The sequence below is a fragment of the Tupaia chinensis genome, unplaced genomic scaffold (assembly GCF_000334495.1).
Source record: "Tupaia chinensis unplaced genomic scaffold, TupChi_1.0 Scaffold000252_1, whole genome shotgun sequence".
Lineage (NCBI taxonomy): Eukaryota > Metazoa > Chordata > Mammalia > Scandentia > Tupaiidae > Tupaia > Tupaia belangeri.
The window spans coordinates 1,078,260-1,090,866 of record NW_006159732.1 but is presented as its reverse complement, the minus strand read 5'-3'; the positions used below and the strand labels follow the sequence as shown (position 1 = coordinate 1,090,866).

General features: G+C 39.2%; 1 protein-coding gene and 1 pseudogene across 1 annotated transcript in view; both read left to right on the top strand.

The window, feature by feature from the left end:
- SUPT3H (SPT3 homolog, SAGA and STAGA complex component) overlaps positions 1-12,607 on the top strand; it is a 449,785-nt gene that overhangs the window by 411,613 nt on the left and 25,565 nt on the right. The window lies entirely within an intron of this gene.
- Positions 7,783-9,239, top strand: LOC106734923 (lupus La protein pseudogene; annotated as a pseudogene).

Here is a 12,607-nt window from a genome sequence, read left to right as displayed (position 1 = left end):
GAATTAACCAAGGGTCAAATACGACATATTTCAGGTCAATACTGCTGCACAGTAGAAGCAGTAGAAAGATATGAAGAAACTGTTCGACAAATAAAGATGACAGTTTTACTAGGAGAGCCAAACAAGAAAATCTGTGCCTTCTTACTCTGTTTCACATTAGTTCGCATTTGTTTCAGAGTGCACTAGAGACAGGATGTCTGCTGTCCCTTATCGGATGCAGTGTGGGCCACAAAGCAGGGAGATGAAAAACTGCTGGTTTGGTGGAAGCATCTGCCAGTCAAAAGTGACCAGCCTAAGAGATGGGACTAAAGCCCATCTGGATCTCCCTGCTCAACAGCACAGCGACTTGGGCGAAGGAAGGCAGAGTTAAGTGTGCAGTCTTACATGACTTCTCGGAAGTCCATGTGTAGGTACAATTCCACGAGATGGAAAGAGCTCTGAAGCCAGAAAACGTGAGTTCCTCAATCGGATCTCACTGTTCTTTCATAGCCCGAGAATTGCAGGTTGCACAACCAAATGGCAAAGAATGAATTCTTTGGTTGTTTTTATTCTAACACGTATCTCACCAAGGACACATGTTGTACTTTTTCGTTTTTATCTTTTAGATAAGGAAATATGTTTAATTCTGGGGGTTTTCTTGGAACTTAAGAAATAAAACTAATCTTGTTTCATAAGATAGACATTAGGTATTTGAAGATCATCATTACATTTCCAGATATGTCAGAAAAATCTTTACTTTAAAAGAATTATCTAAATAAAAATGTTTCTATTTATGTTTTGTTAGGAATATGTTTAACTCACATTTAGAAATATTTAAAATGCTTGGATTTGGGGACCAGGAGTTAGCGTAATGGCTATGTCACTGGACTCCCATGAGGTCGACTGTGGTTTGAGTCCTGGACCTGGCATCTTAAACTCACACCGGGCACATGTGCATTTGTGCCCAAGATTCTGAGAGGAGAATGGAGGAGAAGGGATTGTGGCATGGCCATCCCCCCTGGGGGTGATTTCTTGCTTTCTATCTCTCTGTCTCTCTCTGTCTTTCTGGCGAGCACACACACCCTAAGAAAAAAATAATGCTTAGATTTTTGCTTTTAATGTGTTCATAGTCATGAGCAGGCTGTGATAAAAGCTCACTGAATGAAAAGCTTAATGGAGCTGGGTCGACAAGAATCATATATTATAGAAAGGATTCTGGCAGAGGGAGCTATTGAACGGGAGAAGGGAAAGAAACCTCAGCAGAGGGAGGCTTTTCAGCAACTGTGATGTCAGCGACACCACTAAGCTGCCCCAGTGCAGGACTGAGTTCAACAGGACAGCAGAGTGACTCGAAGTATCTGCTGCTGAGTATGAGTTTTTCCTGACTGACTGATCGCTTCGTTTCAAAGTAGATGGTAAACGGATCACTCTGATGGCAATAAAGAGAGTGTCGTACAGAACAAGGAAGCCGGAAGAGCAATTAGGGCTTTGTTACAATAGTCTGGGAAAAGGTGATGCTGCCTTGTCTTTTGTTTTGAGAAAGATGATTTCAGCCAAATCTGTCCTGCCTGATACCAGGACAAAGAATAAATTAGTCTTACATTCATTTACTACCATGTTCGTGGGAATAAATTTTATAACTTGCTCTGTGTGCATTCCTCAGCCCCACGCATGGAGTAACTGTTCATTCATTTAAATGACAAAGCTGCTGTAAACTAATGCTTTAGTATACCTTCCCTCTGCCCTTACTCTAAGGACTCATGAACAAAAACAAGTATGTACAAGGGAGCATTTCTTTTCTGCATTATTACTTCTTTGTGGGAAAACAAGACTATTTGTGTGCTCATAGTATTTTTTTGTTAACACTAAAATATAAAACACATAGAGAATTTATCATAGCTATTGTTCTATGAAAATCATTGGCTTGCCATGATAGAACAGGTAAATATAGAATAAATTTTTAAGGGGTTTTCATTCTCTCCCTAGTGTTCATGAATACTGTTACTTATCTAGGAGGCTGAGAGGCAGGTAGAGAAAGGAAGCAGAAGCATGGGAAAAGATGGCATTTCTTCTCCACTTAACTTTTTAAAGGATGAAGTCCTTCAATAGTCCCAGCCCAGAAAAGGTTAAGTACAAATGTAAAAGTTTCTTGCTGAAACTCAATCTCTAAAGCCTTTTAGAGATGGTTACCATATCATATGTTCACAGCTCTGTGGCATGGCTTCCAGTACAGCTAATGAAGCTGAGCAAGGTCTGAGCATGTCTTGGCCAAGCACGATGTGTAATTAGGAGAAAAATAGAAGAGTGGGGTTAGTCGAACAGTGAAAGAAAGAAAAATGGAAAAGGTGACTCTAGTGGGGAACATGTTTAGTGCTATCAATAATTACTTTTCCTCTGGTGACCATTTGCCTAATTCTGACTTAAATACTTTTAAATAGTTGATTCTGAGCCTCTTACTTTCTTACTAGAATACAGTAAAAATTAGAAGCACAAGTCTTTTGAATGTCTCTAAGGCTGGAAAATAGAAGATATGATGTCATTACTATAAATTGGTCTAATGTCTGAGGATGATGGGTTTTCCATTTCATTTGGCACCCAAATATGTAGTATGTGCCACTGGGACCCCTCTTCTTTAAACAAGGAGTCAATCTTTGCTGCTTAGGCAGGTTAAGTTCCTGGAAAAGGCCTGACAAGTCAAAATGATGTAAGTCAGTGTTGAATTTTCCCATAGAAATGGTCTTCACTAGGAGTTTATAATCTAGACCAAGGGCTTGACGCCCAGCTTTTTTATAGGAGTAACTCCAGGTACCAGACTTCATCAACTAAATCAATTAAAGAAGTTACTCTAGCATTTCATAACCTAGGATTTTCATACATTTTTACAATAAGGTCATAATAAGCTATATGAAAAATTTTAAGAGGTTTTTGCCTTAGAGTGTGTGTGCTCTCCAGAGAGAAAGAGAGAGAGATAGTGAGAGGGAAAGTGAGAAATCTCTCCCCCTCCCCAAGTGGGGGTAAGATGGCCATGCTGCAATCCCTTTTCCTCCGTTCTCTGCTGGAGATCTTGGGCACGCATGCACACGCACCCACCATGATTTTTAGGCCTCCAGGTTCAGGACTCAAACCACAATTGACCATGTATAAGTCCGGCAAACTAACTGCTAAATCATCTACTGGCCCCTATGGAATTTTCTTTTAATTATTCTGTCACTTTTTTATCTTAAGGAAGTAGAAGACAACAATATGTCTAATAATATGGAAATTCCAAAGGCTCTTTGGGGAACATTTAGACAAATTTCTTCAAGAAGACTTAGCGCCACTCAATGATGGCCCTTTGATTCCAAGAAATACATATATATACCTTTTTCTTACCATCATTTCCACTATACCTAGCAAAATTTTTAAAGAGTGAATGTTTCAGTATGTCAGTTTGAGGTTGGCTTCATTTCCTCCTGATTGCCTGATAAGCCTATCTGTACAGCCAGCCATAATTGCATTAGGTCCTAACACAAGCTTGCTGGTTGTCGTGAGTCACGTCAGGGTCTCATCATGACTGCCTGTTTACCAATGAAAGAGAATTTCCTGTATCTCCACTTTCTGCCCATCCCATCAAGTTTGGAAAACTCTTTTTATTCCTTTGATATTGGTGTGGCTTCATTCTGTTCCTGTATCTAGGTAAATTTTATTTTATTTTAATTTACCAAGAGGGCATGTGCATTTTCCATAGAGGGGCAGCGAGAAGAGAGGGAAAGTGAGGAAGCACCCTTCATATGGAATGATCACACCACAGTCACTTCTCCATTACTCCCTCCTGTTGGGATCTGGTACACGCATGCACATGCACTCAGTGTGTTTCTGAAGACACCAGTTCTGGGACTCAAACTACACAGGAGGCCATATGGGATGCCGCCGCCTTAACCACAATGCCATAGGCTGGCCCTAGGAAAATTTTGTATGCAAATATTTGAAAAAATAAATCTAAATATCATGGCAAGGTACTCAAAATGATTGAAACCATTCCTACGAGGAAGGCTAAAGGCTATTCCTTTCTCTTGCCTACACATGGAAAAATACCAAAGGCCTTGATGTTTGTACCTAGACTTCCATCATAGGAACTAAATTCAGTGTCCAACTGTCAGTGACCACAGTGCATTAGTAGATCTTGAATCCCCAACAGAAAGGACTTGGTCACTGGGTGTGGTTCCTACACTGCTAAATATTGAACATAATCTAAACCTATACCTCCAGGTGAATCTGTAACTTATTATGGATATAAATATTTATATGAGGTACCTGAAAGCCACGATAAAGGATGGCTTCACAGCACCTATCCGTGTTTTATACACACAAAAGAAGAAAGGAATGAAGGAAGGCAGATGTACAGAAGACCGAAAACAAAATAAACTCAACTTCCCTAGATTCCGACTGACGAAGAACAAGGTCATTGAAAAACGAAAGTTCCATACTTTAGTCACAAACTTCAAGACTCATTTCTACTTAAGAGTGTTTTTGTCTTGCTAACTACAGAGAAGAGTTGGAGAAAGTGGATCATTTTATTTCGATTGCTTCTCCAACATTGGCCCTGAGGGACAGACTTGATGATCTAATAGGTCTTTTCCATCTTTAATATCTATAATTTTGGCTATTCTGTGGCAGCTTCGTATTGCTTTAAATAAGCTATCTTAATTCAAAAAACATACATCTGGATTTGACCTGCCTAATGTGTGTCAAGATGTGTGTGTACCTTTAAAGCCCCAACAGGGACTCTGAGCAACTAAAGAATCTGGAAGGAAACAAAAGAAAAATAGAAAATGGTATAGAGAAAGGGGGGAAACTATGAGTCAAACAATATTCTGTTTGTTTAAGTTTTGATTTTTCAATAATTAGATCTTTCTTTAGACCTCTGTAAGTCATTTATTGGTTAAAATCTAACCAGAGAATTAGTTCTTTTTTTTTTTTTTTTGGAGAGGTTTTTGCTATAGGGTGCATGCGCTCGCCAGAAAGACAGAGAGACAGAGAGACAGAAAGTGAGAAATCAGCCCCCAGGGGGATGGCCACGCCACAATCCCTTCTCCTTCATTCTCCTCTCGGGATCTTGGGCATGCATGCACATGCGCCCAGCGTGGGCTTAAGCCATCCGGTCCGTGACTCAAACCACGGTCATCTACATGGGAGTCCAGCAACATAGCCACTACACCAACTGCTGGTCCTGCATCAGTACATTCTTACTTTTAGTAATTTCTTAAACTGAGGATTCCGTTTCTCAGAAGTTGTCCTATTATTAACTACCATTTTATCTCACAGATTTTAATCCTCTCTAACCAGTTCTTGGCCTTACGTCCACTCTGCAACTTTTCAGACTTGAAGGTCTGAAAAGGAAGTAGTATCAATGCATTGCTCACATGTCAGCAGGTGGCGGTCCTCAGACCGGGTGTACTGGGGCTGATTACGCGTACACAGTAACTGTCTTCTCCCAGCTACGGCATCACCAGCACTCTTGAGTTAGCTTTTCTAGAAGTATAGCTGTGTAGCCTCCACAGAGGTCACAGGTCCTACATCTGGTTGATCTGCTGGGATAGCTGCCTTCATTCTTCTCTCCCATGATTTTAATTGGATATGTAGGTCTTGTGAGCTGCTTTTGGTTAATATTTTCTCCTGCACATATTTACTTGCTTCCTGAGATTATTCTCCCCAACAGGAAGAATTGAGGGCCATGTTTGTGTGTCTTGTTGTCCATCAGTCTGTCCTTGTCTTCTTCCAAGCCCCAATTCAGCCTGAATGCTGATTTAATTTTTTTTTTGAGGCTTTCCGCCATTCTTTATAGTTATGTGCAAATCAAGTCAGGTGAAAATTAAGATTTGTTTGGAGTGCTTGTATCGACAGCTGTGCTCTGTAGCAGAGTCATATATATTACAACAGTGTTTTATACATTGATTCATTCTATAAGTATTTATGGACCACATAGTTTACCTTAAACTGCCCCCATGTATGGCATCCTGTTCTGCTATGTCCCAATTGAGTTGAAATTAAAGTCACAAGGTAACATTTGTTTCAATAGTTTATTTAGGCTAAAAAGCCTTTGTAAAGAAAATATTTTCTCATTCCTATCTGTTCTTAAGAAAGGTCTGGTGATGGGAACCAGCAGTTAGCGTAACGGCTATGTCGCTGGACTCCCATGTAGTCGACCGTGGTTTGCGTCCCGGACCCAGTGGCTTAAAACTCACGCCGGGCGCGTGTGCGTGCGTGCCCAAGATCCCGAGAGGAGAATGGAGGAGAAGGGATTGCGGCGTGACCATCCCCCCTGGGGGGTGATTTCTTACTTTCTGTCTCTATGTCTCTCTCTGTCTGTCTGGTGAACGCACGCGCCCTATAACGAAAACCTCTCCAAAAAAAAAAAGAAGAAGAAAAGTCAGGTGGGATGACATAGCGAGACGTGTTCTGGGTTGGGCACCAGATATCCTGGCTCTGTCACTGAACCCAGGGATTTAGACAAATCAGGTAACCTCCCTGAGCCACGGTTTTCTCACCCACCATAGTTATAGTAACCCCACCTACTTTTCAGCATTATGGTGAGGTTCACATGAAATAATGCTTATACAATATCTTGTCAGCCATAAACCACAGTGCATATATGCACATAAAAACATCTATTGTTATTGATGCCAGGTGAAACTAATAGTTGAGGATATGATAAGTCAAGGAAAATGTCTCATGATCTAGCAGTTAGAACTCCCTTAGTGTATATTAGTCTCTAGGAGAGGCTCAGTTATAAGCTAGTTAATAGGAAAATAGAAAAGGCTAGTTGGGAAGATCCTCCCTACAAATGTACACAGAATATTACTGTGATATTTTTCTTATCACAAAGTGTGAAGACAAGGAGGAATTAACACTGGGTATGAACCTGGAAGACAAATAGGGATTTGACTTTTTTTCCCCTCTATACTGCTGGTTCTCCACCTTAGCTGAACACTGGAATTGATGTCCAGGACAGTTGGGGAGAACCACACTACAAACGTACACAGAATATTATTGTGATATTTTTCTTATCACAGGGTGATAAGAATTATTGTTATCCTCCTAAAGAATTACTTAATTAAACTAGTTAATTATTCTTAATTTGCTATAGGGCACTTGCACATGCAAGAGAGAGAGAGAGAAAGTGAAAATACAAGCTACCAGGTCTAGGACTTGAACCATGGTCAGCCATGTGGGAGTCCAGTGCTTTAATCACCATACCACCTGAAGCTCCCAGGCCCTACTTCTAGAAATTAGTTGGTCTGAGTTATGGCCTGGGCCTCAGAATATTTAAAAGCTCTCCAAGTGTTTCGTTGTTGTTGTTGTTGTTTTGTTTTGTTTTTGGTTTTTGTTTTTTTTTTTTGAGAGGTTTTTGCTATGGAGTGCATGTACTCTCCAGAAAGACAGAGAGAGACAGAAAACGAGAAATCACCCTGCAGGGGGGATGGCCACGCCGCAATCCCTTCTCCTCCATTCTCTCGGGATCTTGGGCACACATGCACATGCACCCGGCGTGAGTTTAAGCCACTGGGTCCAGGACTTGAACCATGGTCAACTACATAGGAGTCCAGCAACATAGCCATTACGCCAACTGCTGGTCCTCCAAGTGATTCTAATGTACAGTCAGTGTTGGAAAAATTCTCTCATGCCAGAGATATTAAAAAAAAAAGTCTAGTTATAAAAATAAAATTTATAGCTACAAAGAGAATTGTCAACACTAGAAAAAGATACATGTCTAGATCTTCTTTGAGCGTGCTAGGCCAGCGGGTGTCGCTGGGAAGTGGAGACGTTGCCGTGGCTGTTAGTGAGCCTGTGGAACGTCTCTGCGGGACATGGCCCTAAAGATAGCCACAGTGGCTGAAAATGGTGATAATGAAAAAATGGCTGCTCTGGAGGCCAAAATCTGTCATCAGATTGAGTATTATCTTGGAGACTTCAATTTGCCACGGGACAAGTTTTTAAAGGAACAGATAAAGCTGGATGAAGGCTGGGTACCTTTGGAAATAATGATAAAATACAACAGGTTAAACCGTCTAACGACAGACTTTAATAGTGGAAGCGTTGAGCAAATCCAAGGCAGAACTCATGGCAATCAGTGAAGATAAAACTAAAATCAGGAAGTCTCCAAGCAAACCCCTCCCTGAAGTGACTGATGAGTATAAAAATGATGTTAAAAACAGATCTGTTTATATTAAAGGCTTTCCAACTGATGGAACCCTTGATGATATAAAGGAATGGTTAGAAGATAAAGGTGAAATACTAAATATTCAGATGAGAAGAACATTGCAGAAAGCATTTAAGGGATCAACATTTGCTGTGTTTGAAAACATTGCATCTGCAAAGAAGTTTGTAGAGACCCCTGGTCAGAAGTACAAAGGCACAGAGATGTTAATACTTTTCAAGGAAGATTACTTTGCAAAAAAAAAATGCAGAAAGAAGACAGCATAAAGTAGGAAGCAAAATTAAGAGCTAAACAAAGACAAGAATAAAAACAGAAGTTAGCAGGAGATGCCAAAATGAAATCTCTAGAAGAAAAGATTGGATGCTTGCTGAAATTTTTGGGTGAGTTAAATGATCAGACCTGCAGACAAGATTCACATATCCTTTTCTCAAATCATGGTGAGATAAAATGGATAGACTTTATCAAAGGAGCAAAAGAGGGCATAATTCTGTTTAAAGAAAAACCAAACGGCCAGCAGGTGGCATGGTGATTAAGGGTGCTGGACTCCCACATGGCTCACTGCAGTTTAAGTCCTGGACTTGGTGGCTTGATTTCTCACTTCCCCTCTCTTTCTCCCTCTTGCTCTGACCCTCTCTAGTCAAATTAAAATAAACAAATAAATAAACTTAAATAAAATAATTTTTAAAAAGCCAAGAAACTCTAAGAAAAGCCAAAGATGCAAATAATGGTAACCTACAATTAAGGACCAAACCAGTCACTTGTGAAGTACTAGGAAGAGAGGTAGGTAGAAAAAGCGGCATTGAAAAAAATCACCCAAGTTCAGCAAGAATCCCCTAAACACATGCAAGTCAAAAGGTCGCAAATTTAAAGGAAAAGGAAACAAAGCTGCTCAGCCGGGTCTGCTAAAGAAAAAGTACAGACTCGGGGCAAGAAAACCAAATTCGATAGTGATGACGACTATGATGAAAATGGCGCAGCTCGACCAGTGAAAAGAGCAAGAGAAGAAACAGATGTGCAAGAACCTGCATCAAAACATAAAATGGAATGGAGACTAGTAGTTTAGTGAACAAATTTTTTATTCATTCTAATTAGGCTTTAAGCTGCCTTTCGTCTTTGAAGCCTTTTAAAAAAAGAAAACTGGGAACCAGCAGTTAGCGTAATGGCTATGTCGCTGGACTCCCACGTAGTCAACCGCGGTTCGCGTCCCGGACCTGGTGGCTTGGAACTCACGCCGGGTGCGTGTGCGTGCATGCCCAAGATCCCGAGAGGGGAATGGAGGAGAAGGGATTGCGGCGTGAAGCCTTTTAAAAAAAAAAAAAAAATTAGGTCCACTTCAATGTCCACCTGTAAGAACAAAATTTTTTTGTTGTTTAACTTGTCTTTTTGTTTTGTTTTGTTACCCTCATGAGAATTTTTTAAATATGTATAGTTCTGTTTGTGTTATTCAGATGATTCAAATATCAACAGGAAGACTCTTCTGCTAAATTGCTTTTGTAATATGAGAATGTATTAGTACAAACTAATAAAATGTACACTATATAAAAGAACAAAAAAAAAAGATACATGTCTAAAAATGGTAAGGAAATGAGTGACCTAGGACTTTAACTGTAGACCTAAACTAGCTTATAGTAGCATAGGCTGACATCTCACCAGTGAAAAATAAGAACACAAGAAAAAAGTTTTAAAAAATCTCCGCATAATTGGTAAAGTTTCCATTTAAAAATTAGGTTCCAATCAGTAATGTGATAGCCATAGAGTAAGTCAAGTGGCAGTAGATAAGTAAACATCAGTGTAAGTGTTATTTTCACAATTTTTGCTCCCTGTAGTAAATATTTATGTAATGGCTAATCTGAGCTGTTATAATCAATCATGGCTGATTCCCTTTAATGTGCAGACACTTTGATTGTGACCAGACCTGTAGACTCAGGTCATTTACAGAAATGCCCCATCCCTCAAAAAAAGACCTTTCCACAAGAAAGAGAGTGGCATTTTATACCTAGCAAAATAACTGTATCAGCAATTGGAAAAGTATGTAGTAGTTAGCACAGACCCAAAATAAAATGCAAAATCAATATATTAGCCCTTTAGTCTTTCATTATGGTGCTCAGGGTCCAGTTCCCAGAACAGTATCCTAACTTACACCCAGGGGTTCAAACTGATCCTTAATGTCAATTACCCAGGAAAAGTCACATTTATGTGCTTTTGAGTTCTGCTTTAAACAGGAAAAGCCCAGAAAGTCAAAGAAATTGTAAAGCTAGAAACTTCATTCTAGATGAAGAGAGTTATCCTTTAGTTTCCTAAATTATTTTTTTAATTGGGAAAAGACAAAAATGTTCAAAAAAGTCAGCCATGCCTCCCCCGTTCTCCCCAAAGACCCTTCTCGGTTTCCCTGCATTCTACATGCCTGTGCACGTCCTACCCTCTTCCCCTTTCTTCCCCTTCTAAGAGCTCTGTTTTCACTGTAGTCTCTCCATAGCTTTATCAAAGGGCTCTGAAATTCTTCCCCAAGGTTTTCTGGTATCTGTCCTGCTCTCAAGTCTCTTGTCACTGTCTCTGTGGTTAGCTCACTGAGATACTCAGAAGGCTAACTTTTGGAAGTGTTCAGTGAATCCAACTCTATATTCTCCACTACCCTTTTGTATGAACTTGAAGAAAAGTTCATGGTTGTCAAGTCTAAAGTGATAGCTCAGAGAGAGAGCAAAGTTGGAAAACAAAGTGATAAAAGGGACCAAGGGTCAGGGATGGCGAAACAATTTTTTGTGCTTTATACAACCTTATCAAGGGACTGTTCTCCAGAGTTAGATTTCAAGCACTCCATAGACAAATGCCATTTCAAAACTTCTGAGTGATTGCTAATCACTTCCAGTGATAGCTCTCAAATGAATGTACCCTTTCAGTCCGACTCCTTCCCTTAGCATTAATGCATTTGAAATTCACCCATGTTGTTGCATGTGCCAATAATTCATTCTTTTTGTTTCTTCTGAAGACTATTCCATTTCATAGACGTACCACATTTTGTTATCTATGTAATGGACATTTGGGTTATTTCCAGTTTGGGGCAACTATGAATAAAATTCACATAAAAATATGTAAATATTCATATATAAATCTCCATGTGGGCATGTTTTTATCTCTCTTGAGTTTATAATTTTGAACAATTTTAATTTATCAATTTTTTCTTTATGTATTATATGTGTTAGCTAATAAATTTTGCATATCATAAAGTTATAATGATTTTATCCTTTGTCTTTTAGAAATTGTATAGTTTCTTTGTGTCTGTTGTTCATTTCTAGTTAATATTTGTATTTGGTATGATGTAAGGATCAAGGTTCATTTTTTGCATGTAGATGTCTAATTGTTTCAGCATCGTGTATTGAAAAGAATGTTCTTCCCTATGGAATTACCTTGGCATCATGCTGCAGTTATATGCACTATATATGTCTGGGTCCATTGTGGTTGTCTCATATGTTCCAATGATCTGTCTCTCTGTATGGCAATACCATACTGACTTGATTACTTTAATCTCATACTAAAATTTGAAATCAGATAGTGTACATTGTCTCAACTTACTTGTTTTTCAATGTTTTTGACTGTTCAAGGTTCTTTGAGTTTTCATTTAGAATCAACTTATCACTTCCTACAGAAAAGCCTCATGGGATTTAGACAGCATTGCATTGATTCTATAGATAAGTTTGTGAAGGGTATTTTAATACTGAGAATCTCCAACTGACAATGGTTAGACCTAATAATTTCCAACTTTACGGTGATGCAAAAGTGAGGCCCATTCATAGAAACCACACTTTGAGTACCCATACAGTCATTCTGTTTTTCACTTACAATGTAATATTTGATAAATTACATGAGATATTAAACATTTTATTACAATATAGGCTTTTAAATGTAGTGAAAATGTAAGAGTTCTGAACATGTTTAAGATAGGTCTAGCTAAACTATAATGTTTAGTATGTTAGGTGTATTAAATGCATTTTTTTAAGTATTTTCACCTTACAATGAGTTTATTAGGACATAACCTCATCATAAGTTGAGGACAAGCTGTATTGTCTTCTAACCCATTTACACATTAACATAGTATATCTATTTAGGTCTTTTAAATTTTTCCTCAACCATATTTTATAGTTTTCATTGGACTGGTCTTGCATATGTTTTGTTACACCCTAAGTTTACCCAGGTTGGCCCAACCACAGTGGCACAAGCATGAGATTGCTACTGCACAGTGGCTGAGGCCACGTGGGGAGCCAGGTTCAGTTCCCAGAGCAACATAAACAGACCAGGCACAGTGATGCCAGACTGTGGTCCTCACTAACTAGGAGGCTGGGGAAGGAGGATCACAACGAGACCCTGTATCTTCCCTCTCTTGCTTGTGTGCACATTCACGCTCCCTCTCTCCTTAAAAAAAAAAAAAAAAAAAAA